Consider the following 15,014-nt stretch of genomic DNA (forward strand, 5'->3'; position numbering starts at 1 on the left):
CAGGACTTGCTGACCAGGTGTAAAGTTGATGAGGGAAGCTTTCTGGTCGTACCAATGTTTCACCAGCGCTTGTCCTGCCTTCAATTTATCACTAGCCAAGCCCATCAGAAGTACCATCCGTTTTCTGAGCCCTAGCACATAATCAACTACGTTGGTAGTAACAGGGGGAGTGGGCATCTCCCATCCCTCTTTGACGATGGCAAATACGTACGGGATGACCGAACAGAAGTTCGAAGGGGCTGAAGCCAACACCCTCCTGTGGTACCTCTCGGTAGGCAAACAGTAAGCATGGTAAAAGAAGATCCCATTTTCTTCTCTGAGGTTCCTCCAGAGCCCCAATCATGCTCTTTAACGTTCTGTTGAAACGTTCCACCAGACCATTGGTCTGGGGGTGGTATGCAGAAGAGAACTTGTAGGTGACCCCACATTCTTTCCACATAGCCTGCATATACTTCGACATAAAGTTGCTGCCACGATCCGACACAACTTCTTTAGGGAAGCCAACCCTAGTAAATATGCCAAGTAAAGCTTTTGCAACTGACTTGGCAGTTACAGTTTTCAATGGGATGGCCTCAGGATATCTGGTTGCATGGTCGACCAGCACCAGGATAAACCTATTGCCCGAGGATGTTTGCGGGTCAAGGGGACCAACGTTGTCGATCCCTACCCTTTCAAATGGTACCCCCACAACTGGGAGCGGTACCAACGGAGCTTGGATTGTCGCACCAACCTTACCAGACAACTGGCAGGAGGCACAACTCCTGCAGTGACTTTCTACTTGCACCCTCATCTTGGGCCAGTAGAAGTGCATGGATAACCTTTGCTTGGTCCTCTTCATACCAAGGTGACCAGCAAGGGGAACTTCATGCGCCAACTGCAGGAGGAAGGGCCTAACAGCAAGGGGAACCACCAACCTCCTATGGTCTCCTTCTGTAGACTCTGTGGGCTCACTATACAGGAGTCCACCTTCCCAATAAATCCTATGCGTCCCAGGAGGTTCACCCTCAAGCTGGGAGCAGGCCTGCCTCCTTAGGCCTTCCAGAGATGGGCACTCACGTTGGCCTTTACTGAATTCGTCCCTATCAGGACCTCCTTCAACTAACAAGTCTTTTAGTTCAGGATGATTGTTGGGGTCAAATACTTCAGGCATCGCCACCTCCCCATCAGGCCCGGGCGATTGACCAACTTCCTCCACCGCAGTGGTAGGCGAGCTCGGGGGAATATTCTCTTTCCCTCGTCTTGACTTGTCGACTCCTTTCGCCTTGGGTTTCCCCTTCGGCTGGGGCGGCGTATTGGTCTTGGCCAATGCTGCCCGTGCTTGAGACCGTGTGTAGGGTCTTTCGGCAGTGTCTCGTACGAGCCCTAAAGCTCTGAGATCATTACCTAACAAGACCTTTCCCGGGACGTTTCTCTGAATGCTCACTGGAATCCTGACTGCTGTACCATTTAAAGTAAGATTTACAGGTATTACTGGGAACATACGGAGTGGGCCGTCAGCCAATTTAGTGGGCATCAGAGTAGCTCTGGCAACTTCCTCTGAGTCTACCAAGGTAGAATCCACTACAGTGCGACTGCACCCGCTATCCCTAAGAGCTGGAGTATCTACTCCATCGATCAGCACACTGTCTTTAAAGTAGAGCTTGGTATTATCCGGAATCCTAGCATAAGCCTCTGCGACTTTAGGCTCCCAGGAACCCAGGGAAACTAAAACTACCTCAGCCTCTATCCCGCTGGGAAATGAGTCTGAGGAGAAGGATGCTCCTGTAATCTCCTCTTCCTCGTAGGAGGAGAAGGCCAGATTAGCGGAGTGGACCCTCAAAGGTCTAACCTTACACCGGGGATCCCCCTTCACGTGGTCAGTTGCTCCACAAGCAAAACAAGATCCATTGGGTCTGTTTACATAGGGAGGCTTATTGTAACCAGAGTTCTGTTTCGGAGGCTGACCTTCACTACCCTGTGAGTTCTCTTGTGTCTTACCCTTATTTTTCTTTTTGTGGCCCTTATGAGAAGAAGATTTATCAGATTCTCCACCCTCCTTATCTTTGGACTTTTTCCCTCCCTCCTGCTCACCAGGATGAGATTTGTCCTTATGGGACACTCGATGTGACACCCATAAGTCGGCTGCAATGTCCAGCTTCTTAGGATCTATCTCCTTCGAATCGGCCAAATGCTGCTTAAGCTCCGGGGAAGAAGATGCAAAAATGTGTTCCAGCATGACAAGATTTATCATGCTTTCGAAGGTAGAAACCTTATAACCTTCGACCCAGCCAGTTAAGTTTTTCAAGGACTCAGTGACATAAGATACCCAAGTACCACCTTCCTTTTTCTTATACTCTCTGAAACGTTTCAAATATTAGGCCGGAGTCTTCCCAAACTTTAAAATGAGAGTTTGCTTTAACATTGCGAAATCAGCTCGCTCAGCTTTCGACATTTCCATAATGGCACTACAGCCAGAATGGGGCAGTCTGCTGAGAAACCAGGCAATCTTATCAGCATTGTCAACTTGTTGAACTTCGCATGCATACTCAAACGCATTCAGCCAGTCTATAATGTCATTCCTTTCCTCATACACACTGAGCAGATCTTTCGGAAACCATGGATGAGAGGAGGCCCCAGAACCAGGTCCAGGACCCTTGGACCCATTTGCAAACTGAAGCTTGGCCAGTTCCAACTGGTGATCCCTGTCTTTTTGTTTTTCTGCCTGTTCGATTTTTACTTTGGCTATGCTGAATTCAAGCTCCTGCTGCCTAAACCGCAGCTCTTGCTTCTTGAATTCAAGCATAGCTTCCCCATCAGCACTGGCAGAGGAAACATTAGACATCTCGTCCTCCCTGTCCTCGTGGTCGCGATGGATCAGTGCAGCGGCAGAACCGTCGGTTCTACCAGTGAGAGCAGCCCCACCACCTTCCGCACTGTCCTCAGAAGTTATAGCATCAAGCTGCGCTTCTTGCCACGCCACGATTCTTTGGATCATTTCCAATTTCGTGCCTTGAGAGGAAACACCTCTCTCTGCACACATCTTTTTCAATGTTTCTGATTTGGAAGCATTTAAAGTTAACAAGGTATTTGTTTCCATACTGTTAGATAGGACTATGGCCTTTTTAAAGTTATACTACAACAATTCACTACGTGTCCTGGTTGGAATAACCTGAAATGCCTTAGTTCGTGCGCAACACTGGATACCTTCAGTCGTATCCCACCGCTGCCACCAATTTGTTAAGACGGATTTCTGAACTCTGTCCTGGTGGCGCAGAAGTTCAGAAGGCCAACCTAATTACTTGGAACAGGGTAACCTCTGGACGAGCCAGACCAATCAAGGTAGCGATCGCGGCGGTCAAGACTAGGTCTCAAGAGGGGTGAGGGTTACTGAAAGCCCGCAATGAGCACACAAAGCAAGATCACTTACAAACTACTCCAAACAGTTGTTATATTAAAAATATATACACATTTATTTCAAGGCCTTTAAAACAATGACCGTAGCGAGAAAATCACAATATAACGATAGTAAACCAACACATACCATATCAACACAATATATATACAAATACAAGTCTCAAGCGTTATATGCACGAAATGTGTAGTCCACCTAAAAGGGAGGGAAAACAGGCAGTGCACAATAATGCTTAGACCCAGTTCGCCTTCAGAGGCACTTAGCTGCGCTTCTTGCCACGCCACGATTCTTTGGATCATTTCCAATTTCGTGCCTTGAGAGGAAACACCTCTCTCTGCACACATCTTTTTCAATGTTTCTGATTTGGAAGCATTTAAAGTTAACAAGGTATTTGTTTCCATACTGTTAGATAGGACTATGGCCTTTTTAAAGTTATACTACAACAATTCACTACGTGTCCTGGTTGGAATAACCTGAAATGCCTTAGTTCGTGCACAACACTGGATACCTTCAGTCGTATCCCACCGCTGCCACCAATTTGTTAAGACGGATTTCTGAACTCTGTCCTGGTGGCGCAGAAGTTCAGAAGGCCAACCTAATTACTTGGAACAGGGTAACCTCTGGACGAGCCAGACCAATCAAGGTAGCGATCGCGGCGGTCAAGACTAGGTCTCAAGAGGGGTGAGGGTTACTGAAAGCCCGCATTGAGCACACAAAGCAAGATCACTTACAAACTACTCCAAACAGTTGTTATATTAAAAATATATACACATTTATTTCAAGGCCTTTAAAACAATGACCGTAGCGAGAAAATCACAATATAACGATAGTAAACCAACACATACCATATCAACACAATATATATACAAATACAAGTCTCAAGCGTTATATGCACGAAATGTGTAGTCCACCTAAAAGGGAGGGAAAACAGGCAGTGCACAATAATGCTTAGACCCAGTTCGCCTTCAGAGGCACCTAACTAGATGGAAGTCCGAGCCCTGCGAAGAGTGGAGCCTTGTGCTCAAAAGTACCTGCACGCGCTGGTGCCAACGGGCAAAAGGAGAAGCTCTTCGAGGGAAATCAGGCAGTTCAGTTTAGTGCACAAAAGAAGAAGAACAAGTTCCGCGACTCAAGCGCAGCCTCCACAGTGGGCAGAAGCAGAGCGCGAGTACGGAAAAGGGTGCTGTTTGACACAGCGGGGAAAAGCAATGGGCTCCTGCAGGAGGGCGACCAGATCCTAGCTATGCTACTCACCGGTCCCCGATGCAAGCAGACCCAGGCTTCTCCGCGTCCGTTTAAGTAGCTGGCAGGTTCAGAAGAGCAGGGAACACCTCGTCGTCGTGTTGAGTAAAAAGACGTCCCAATCGAAGAAACCCGCACAGTTTGTTACCACAGCAGGGCAACGGAGCGGCCGTGTGTATCTGAGCCAAATGTACACTACTCACTTCAGACCTGGGAACGCCAAGTGTACGAAGCGTGTCAGAGTGACAAGAACTCGAAATACTACACAACCTGGCGGCGGTTACAGAGCAAGACTCCCGTGTAAGCTGGTCAGTCAGCTGGATGGCCCAGAGATGCTTCCGAAGGCTTACTGGCAGGAGATGGTGAAGATGCCGAGAATATCTGTTCCCGCTATTCCAAGGGTCGAAGTACCAGTACAGGCCTTCTGGTTCGATCAAAGGTGAAAAGGGTTTCACAAGGCGACAGCAGTGCAGAGGAGAAGTCCTTCAGCGGGTCACCAGCGATCCCTCGGTCCAGCCTCTTGGTTGCAGGATACTTGGCTCCTGTATTCCTTCGTTCGTGAGAACTCAGGAGATCGACATGGTAGTGGTGTTTCCAGCCCCCTCTTGTCCACGGTTCCCTTCGCGCCAAAACGGAGGGGACCCAATGGGAGATCCGCTCATCAACACTCACACCATTCGTGGACCAATCACGGACCACGGTGGTCCCAGGCATTCACACCACCCTCGACTCTCTGGCACCCAGGATGTGTATTGGGACCAGACATCCCAGCCCACATCCTGGAGGCACACACAAGACATGTAGAAGCCCGCGAAAGCATCCGTTTTTCACGGGAAAGTACATGCCCAAATAAGGAAGGCCCCGGGTCGGCTCGACCTGGGGAAGGTGAAGGGAGCAAGACGGTCAGCGGACAGGAAAAAGGAGCCTCGTGGTCTGGCCATTTTGGGAGCCAGGCCACCATTTTGGGTTAAGCGCGAGAAACGCGCTTAGAACGCCAAAAGGAGCTCAAAACACAAGAAACGATCGCTGCCACCATTCCTGTCCCTGAATCACTTGCACCGATCAGATACAATCCTAAACAAGTATCTAGGGCCTGTAGAAGGCTAGAGACCCAAAAGAGCTGTAACTTAGCTTACAGTGCCCTCTTGTGTCATGTTGCACGAAAGCCGCAACATGATAAAAGAAACTACGGGAAACAGCGTTCCCCGGTACTGACTGTCTTAAGGGCATGTCAGTTTCCCCGTAATAAAGGAGCGAAAGCCCAGAGGAGTGCGGCAGAAGGCTGCACTTCTCTGGCAAAGTCAAGAACAAGGTGAAAAACAACAGCAAAAAGTTTAGGGGTTGCCACATGGAAGGAAAATTACCTGCAATTACGAAATCTTTCCTAACAGAAGAGGTCCAAATATGAGACAGAGAAGACGAGGAAACAAAGGAGGGTCCCACCACCAGCACTGCCATCTTTCCCCCATTCAATTCCAGTCACTTGCTGCCCGTCCACCCTGCTACCTACGCCAGACAACGTGTGAGCCAAGATGCTGTGTCTGACTGAGAAACATCAAGCCAGGCAATCATTTGGGTGTCATTGGCGTAGGAGTAGCAGCAGAAGCCACGGCAGCAGATGAGGCTTGCAAGAGGCTTGATGTAAATATTGAATAACATAGAGGGTAAGATGGAGCCCTGAGGAACACCGCAAGACAGGGAGTGAAAGGGGGAGTGGAAGGAGAAGAGGGCCAGAGTTTGGCCTCTGTCAGCTAGGAAAGACATTAACCAGGCCAAAACCAAGCCTTAGAGGCCAGCAGATGTGAGACGGCCTAGCAGGAGGGAATAGTCAACGGTATCAAAAGCCAATGACAGGTCTAGAAGAATCAAGGCACTGATCGACCAGCCAGGCAAGATCATCCTTAGCCGAAACCAACACACTCTCCATCCCACAGCCTTGGCAGAAGCCTGACTGGAAAGGGTAAAAAAAATCTGGCCTCCTCGAGAAAGGAAGAAAGAAGGGGGGAGGTAAGTGCTTCCAACAGTTTCATGAAAAGGGCAAAAGGGAAGTAGCGTGGAAGTGAGAAGGAACAGTGTGGTCAAAAGAAGGTTTTTTCAAAAGAGGTGTCACCAGTGCATGTTTCTGCCCTGCAGGGATAAGGCCATGTAAGCAGGAAACATTCATTGTATCAGACACTTGTGGAGCTATGGCTGGCATAAACTCTTTGATGACATCTAGTGGTATGACGTCTAAAGGAGAAGAGGATTTTAGACACAACGTTGCTGCAAGGATGTCATCTGCTGAAAGAAATGGAAAGAAATAACAAATACAAGACTGGTCCTGACCAGACGTAGAGGCTGGTATGAGGCTGGGAGCCAAACTGGCTGAGAAGATAAAACTCTTAAAATCATAAATATTTAGAATGAAAAAAGCTGACAGAGAATTGCATAAGATCTGAGATGGAGAAACCCCTGCCAAAGGGTTAGTGTTGGAAGAGAGACAGTGAACCAAAGAGAACAGTTCTTTAGGCTGATTCAATGACTTGGCGACTTTATCAGCATTAAAGGAAGCTTTAGCTTCTGATTGACCACGATTGCACAATGTCCCCTCTGGTTCAGTCCTTAAATCAGAAAAGCAACGTTTGGATTTCTTGAAGGGTTGCAGCAGTACAACTTCTTCCTCCAGCTGGATTTCAGGGTACACACTTCTTGAGACGTCAGCTTCGTGCTTCGGTTTTGACTTCCAGCTTCTGAAAAGGAGGTGAGCGTGTATACAATAATCTCTCCATTCACTCAGCTGAGTTGGGCTCAGTCAGTCAATCACACATAAGTGCATTCATGCATGCAGCACCCAATCAGGCTCACAGGCATTCAGGGCATTCACCTAAAACCAGACACCCAAAATACAGGATGTTGATTGGAGGCCACCGTCAACTTTTCAGAGCACACATTGCATTCATTCCAGTTTCAGTCAGTGCTGGCCCAGGCACTGTGTCACACAACCAAAACCAGACACCCACAACACAATGCAAACAGACTCCCCTCTCCATTCATTCAGGCTCCACCCCAATGGTGTACCCACAACAAGCAGTCCATGGGAAGGCTCCAGCCAGTCTGGCATTGGCAGACCTCAGGGCCATATATGGTCCTTCCACCAAATAGCCATTCAAGGGAAGGGAATAGAGCCAGGACCTCTTAGGACGTTCAGAAAAAAGGGGTAAAGGCAAAAGAAACCAAGAGGCTACAGTGGCCATCTTGCTTTTGTGTAGGAATCCATTGATTGCTATGGCAGTGCCTAGGTATCCCAAACATGGAGGATACACAGAGCCACTGCCAAGTCAGCATGTAGCTGCCACCAGCCCATACCCTGCTCTATGGGCAGCACACATGTGCTCATAAACATACACTAAGGGCACAGGGGTTCACCCCTACCCATGGGTGCCCTAAGGGTATCCCATGGGTACTATTCACCAAAAAGTAAAAATGAAGAACTGTACTGCCAGGGGTCCAAATTGGACCCATATGCAGAAAACACCCAGGAAAACACATCAAGAGAAGTGGTAAGACGAGGAGGCCCTGTCCCTCCAAAAGCATTTCCAGCATCACAACCATTTCTAAACCATTATTAACTGCCACCTTCAGACATCATGGATGGATCATTTCTTACACAAGCGATGTTAATTACTAATGTTGTTTGTCTGAAAGGTGAATTTGACCAATACTTAATATTTTTAGATATTCAAAATGTGTGAGTTTTCCAACTCCCCACTGGCAGTATTATACGCAGTTATTGTGATCTGTAAATAAATGCATCATTCGTATGTGTGCAACCAAATATTTAATTTCAGTAAAAGTAGCAACAATTAATACACATTAATAAAATATGAAAGCAAAATTATTATTATTGTGCGAGTCAATGGGTTACTAACGGTTCGATGTATTGATTTCACTAGTCGCCTATAATCCTAACTACAACCCATCCAGTGATCCGCAATTGTGTATAAAAAGACAAGAAAAATCAAATGTTGAAATATTAGTTTGTGTCACTAAATTTAGTTCTATTAGTAACACCATCAGAAAGACCAGAAAAAGGGGCCCCTTATAAAATATCCAGGATCATTACCTACAAACATCTTTACGTTTTCAAAAGAAGTGCTAATCTACGAAAGATACTATTTCACACTTCTAAAATGTCCCACATTGATTGTTCCATCAGAGTCCTTTCTGGAAGGGCTCCAATCAAAGTACATCATAGGTGTAGCAGTTGTGCTGCTTGTCAATTCGATAAAACCATAGCATAAGGTAATTACAAGGATGTTAAATGAACCCCCCACAGTCGCTTCAACTGTACAAGTGAAAATATGATTCATATCATTAAGGGCCTGATTCTTGGAATTTCTAGCACATTGCAAAATTACTATGCACTGCCAACAAACACCCTGATTCATGTAGCGGTGCAAAGTGGCTTTGCACTGTAAACATACACTTTGCACTGCTCTGTGAATCAGGGTGTTTGTTGGCAGTGCAAAGTCACTTTGCAGCAGTGCAAAGTCACTTTGCACCGTGCTACAAATTCCATGTATCAGCCCCTAAGTGTCATTGCAATCTCTTAAATATCATAAAACAATGAGACAAGTTGGACAGAGGATCTCTGAGCACATATCGTGTTTTCCCAATGAAGTAGCAGATAAATCACCTGTTGAGCATTATCCAAAACTGAAACGCAGTGAGACTACAATTGATGTTTTGTTGTACACAGGTCAGCTCAAAATCGCCAATAGGCAATGTTGATCTTTGTATCACCAAATTAGAACAAAAAGGGATACACTGCTTGGATTCAGCAAGTTGTGGTTTGCATGGCTGTATTGAAGGGACCAAATTAATTCCCCAATAATTGTGTCATTACTTTTCAGTGTTGAGCATATTCCCTTTAATTTTCATAAAATACATCAAATGGTCTCACCAACTGAGAGTAAACTAAAGAAATGCATACTTAGATGTACTATGGGAATGTTTGTCACCAATTATAAATTATATGCCGGTTAAATTATGCAGCTTTGAAATTTGTAGCTAATTTTTCACATATTGTTTTGTCTCACATGCCATCTCTGGAGATCTGTTATCTGCTTTGTAATAAATAATGTGATGGAAAACTCACAGTTTCTGAATTGTATAAAATATTAAGTATCAATCAAATTTGTATTTCTGACAAACAGACTCTGCAATTAATGTCATCTCTTCAGTAAGAAAAGGTCCATCCATTATGTCTGAAAGTGGCAGTTAATAATGGTTCAGAATAGACTGTGATTGTAATGCTCGATTGACATTTTTACTTTGAATATGGTGTACTTCTGCATGACCATAACATTCTACTCATTAGAGATACCATAATATAAATAGAACACTTGGATTTGAGTTCGGTTCTTGGCCCAATAGAAGTAATATGCTATGAAGTTTGCTTCATCACAGGTATAGCGGCATGAAAGGAACTTGAGCTAATCATGCAGAGGATTTTGTTTAAAATGTAAGGGTAATGGGAATTCTACAATGAAGGGAATTTCATATTTTTAGAACTATGATTAACGACATTTGAGCCCTCAGTATGGAAAAGGGATAACAATGTTTTGGAAATCCCATTTGTTTACTTTGATGTGGAAGCAAATCTTCACTGGGTTGGTTGTAATTAGAATGATTGGAGACCTTTGAAATCAACATAGAGAAGCGTGAGTTGTTCACTGATTTAGTGCATTCATCATAATTTGTTATTAAGTTTGTATTCATTTTTATTAATTATAACTAGTTTGAGTGAGATCAAATGATGTATGTTCGTGATGAATTTGTTTGCAGATCACAACACGAGGATATAATACTGTCAATGAGTTGTTGTATTGTAATACATTAACTGATCTCAAATGCACTTGTCCTGACGAAAGCCATACTAATTGTGCAGCAACGGAAAGTTTAGCTCTTTATGGTCCGAAACACATGTTGTGGACAATAGATTTTGTTCCCTGAATGTTTGGTACACTAACTTCGATCCTCACTTGATATTGGAAAGTTAACAATAAACTACATAAAAAACTGAGGAGTATATCGCAAGCAACACTTATGAAATTAGTGAGTGCAATGATTATGTGTATATTGTGACAAGTCCCATGTAATTATTGTTTTAAAGATTGATATGCTACACAAAATAAAATAATTCTGCTTTTGATTTGACAAAATTCTGATGTGTGTACCCTTATAGGCACTCATTACAACTCTGGCGGTAGCTGCTGCCGCCGGAGTTGCATTTTTTCTGGCACCCGTGAATGGGCAAGAACCAGGTCATGCCGAGTTAGGCGGACCCGGTAATTGCCCATTTGCGGGTGCCGGAATCAAGGGCCTGCCAATCCCCATTCTGACCCATAGGGCTGAATGGGGATGGGGACATCGGATGCACCGGCACATTCAGAGTTGTGCCGGTGCATCCAACGTGCTCTGCTCGCGGGTGCCGTTACACCCACCAGGAAAAAACCTGGCGGGTGAAACGGTTTCTGCGAGCAGAGCCTGTAGTATGACGGTCCGGGAAGTACGGTACCGACATGCTTACCGGTACCGTACTTCCCAGACCGCCATGCTCCTAATGAAGGCCATAATATTCTTCAGAATTAATTTTCTTGTGAATAATATAGACCCATGTACGAGGGAAAATGTTTCCTAATTGATTGATTATCTAAGTTCTGATATTTAAAGTTGTTTTCCGTTTCAGTAACCTCAGGGATTGCATTCGGTTTCTCTAGCCTGAGGGATGCATTCTCAGCATGGAACCTTAATAATGAAAGCCACCCTTACATTAGAGTATCTGCTGTGTCACCCATTTATCCCTACCATAGAACTGCCATCTGTGACGGTTGAGAGCTGAGGTGTCCATGACCCTCCAATGCAGACTCTTGGATGCAACGGTGCTTAATTTGTTAGGCTGCACTTTCATTGACTGCCTCCCTTCTCTCCTCACCATGGGCGGTGAGAGATAGATTTACTATGGGGCAAAGCCATGTAGAAGTGACCATTATATCATCATTTCTTGTGGCAGCCCTCAAGGAAGGCACACAGCTCCCTCTACGGGAACCCTGAGCTATGCAACACCTGCACTTAATTTGAAAGGTAAACCGCTGCTTTGAGTGATAGCAGCTGTGTACTATACAAACCAGCCTTGAAAGGGACATTGTTCCCGTATTCCCAGCCCCTCCTCTTCACCATTCATGTTTTAAGATAGACTAAGAGCCATGAAAGTGCTACACAAGAAACCAACAAAACAGTGTGTGACTCCAGTCCCAGTTTTCTTGCCTCGCTTGGTTCCCTTTGCCCTCGGAATCTTGAACTTTCAAGATCTGTTTTTCAGAAAGTAATTGGTGGCATCTAAGCTTTCAATGTGTTGTATTCATGTGTACAAGGACTGCACGTCTACAAATGTATATTCAGGATTCCACGTTACAATCCTGACAGTGAAGTAAAACATGCTGAGAATTTTACAAATTATTTAAAATTCCTCTAAAAGGAGAAAACTTGCTAGACTTGTGGAATCCAGGCTGATGAGAATACAACTGCTTGGACTTGTCTCTAAGTTTATCAGCATGCTTGTCTGCTTTAGAAACTTGAACTTGTTCCTCCAGCTAGTCCCCAAACAACATGGTCCCCTAAAAAGTCATGTTTAATGCTGTCGCCTTCTGGGAACCCTCAGAGTGCCAGTCACATAATTGTATCCAAATGCTAAGATCAGGTCGCAAGCATGGCCCTGACAACGCCTGGATTTGGCCCACACCCATAGACGGCACTCAGACCCATGGACTGGGTCTGCAAGCTAGTTGAGGCCCGCAGACCCACCAGGGCCATGCTAAGTGGTTTTTAGACCCACAATGAGGGAACATAATTTGGGTGGCATGGGGGAAATGGGAATGGCTGCAGACCATTGAAACTAAGTAGCCACAAGCCATGGTTGCAGGCAATGACCAGCATCCCTTGGACCTGCGAAGGGGAAATTTGGGCACTGGGCCTGACTTTTGGTGGCTTGGGAGGGTTGGTAAATGTAGGCACTGGAAATGCCTTTTAATCATGGCCAGTGACCCACATATGTGTATTCATTGGGGACAAAGTAGTCACTGGGCTTGCCCGCAGGTTTAGCACAGAGGCTATTTTGGGTTGCTTGGTCGGGACTGTGGCATGACCAAAGTCAATACCCTGAGTACACTGGCCAAAGGCATTACCATGGGCAACTGGCCTCTGGCCATAGCCACTGAATGTGTTCATGGCAGCCCATGTATGAATCTGGTAAGTATTTCAATCAGGCGATATACCCTGGTCTCAGCCTAGTATGCAGCGCGCAGCTGAAATGCTTATTTTATTATGTCTATAGGTTCAATATTCTGAGTGATATACCTCTTATATCACACCCCTTCTCAAAATATTCCAGGTCACAATGGACCAGGAATCAGGCTGGTTGGTAAAGGTACGTTTTATTTATTTATTTAAAATTCAAATTAAACATATACTTTTTGATAGGGAGCACCAATCACCAATGTGGTGACATAACAGATAAGAAGGTATGTAAGGAACTTAAATTCACTCTTTAGCACACAGAAGGAAAACACCAGAGAAAACAACACTTTTGGCTTGTTTGGAAGAATAGCACATAAGTTAGGATTTCCCCCTGCAATATTCCTTAACCCACAAATGAACAATTCTAAATAGATGTGAGGAAGCAGCAGGTATTCAGGAATAAAGAAGAGGAAACAGAATTGGAATGCAACCGTCCCTCCCCAAACTAGAGAGAAAAACAGGCTGGAAATCTTACACTTTATTAAATGACATTCGAAAATGGCTTAGCACAACAATGAAAAGTATGTAAAAATCCTTAAATCAATACAAGTTTCTATGGGAGCAACATTGACAAGATGCTAACAATCATGAGCTATAGTTTGAGCAAAAGTAAACACTTTGAATCTTAATGGAAGTTTGAAAATAATTTAAAACGAAATTCACACGGTAAAACTTTGCAGAAATGCAGATTCCCGCCTACATTTGACCAAGAATAATGGGTGAAATATACTGATTTGAAGTGAGGTTATGCAATGTTGAATGAGAGGCGTTTTTGAAAAATAAAGGCGCAAAAAAGAAAATAGAAATTAATTTTTACAAGGATAGTTATGCTCTACACTAGGGCATTCCAGCTAGGTTACCAGATTGAAACACAGTAAGCTCTAGAGTTGATCCGCAGAACCAATCCCAGCCCCTCTGCGCCCACCCTGGTGGACTCAGTTCGATTACCCGAGGGAGAATGAAGTGTTTGGAATTTCACAAGACAAATTTATTTAAAGAAGTTAGCACTAGCACAAAGAATCAAAGACAAGGTTTCAAGAATGGTTGTGACAATATTGCAAGTTCTTAAGGTAAAGATAGGATGGTTTAGAGATGGGATGGAGCACAACAAGACAAGGTATGCTATGATTTTGTATGCTTCCTATTAATACTTACAGTCCACTTTAATTTAGGATTTTGGACCGTCAAGGGTCCTGGTCATCACACGGATCGAGTCTAACCAAGGACAGCAAGGCACATCTCGCGGGATGGGGTCAGCTGGGTGGTGCTGGTCACTGGACTGCACTGGACTGCACTTCTGGTTTACTGGAGACTGGAGATCAGTGGGATGGTGAGTTTGCAGCAGGCATGCATTTAGTAGTAGCAAGCCAACTGGATCAGAATGCTTTTAGTGTTTGAGGCCTTGGCTTTGTAAGAAAAATCAGGAATAAGGAACAAGGATGGGGAAATTGGGAACAGGGTGCCACGCAGAAAATCAAGAAGAAGTCAGGAATCAATGTGTGTGTGTGTGTTCTGTGAGGTTCCCTTATTTATCATGCCAAATTACATCACTAAAGTATATGGCAGGGGCAGGCTTAATGTCCACACCCTTAATGCTAGGATTGGGCAGGAGCACAGTTTCCGCCTTGCTTTTTGCTGATTGGATGATAGAAAACGATGTCATGTTTATGGGGTTACTTTTACAATGTGAAGAAACCTCCCCTAGCTATTGGGACCAAAATCTAACTTTTCCACAAATATATTATGAAAATCAGATACACAGGTTACATATTTTGTGGGTCACATTTCAATCCAACTCCCAAGTCTGTGGGACCTGGTTTAGTCTTTCTGCTACATTTTGGCAATTTTAAACATGAAAGATTTGGCCTAACATTTCCCAAGTTTGTACATAGATGCACTTTTACCCCTAGTATATTGTATAAAATGGTATATTCGCCACATTAATACTTTCCGCGCAATTGGTCATTCTTTATAACTTCTGTTCCTTATGCAGTAGTAAGTCCTACCAAGTCTTCAAATGAAAAGCACAAAATTAGATTTAGAC

The sequence above is a fragment of the Ambystoma mexicanum genome, chromosome 6q, assembly GCF_040938575.1.
Source record: "Ambystoma mexicanum isolate Mex_15411 chromosome 6q, UKY_AmexF1_1, whole genome shotgun sequence".
Classification (NCBI taxonomy): Eukaryota; Metazoa; Chordata; class Amphibia; order Caudata; family Ambystomatidae; genus Ambystoma; species Ambystoma mexicanum.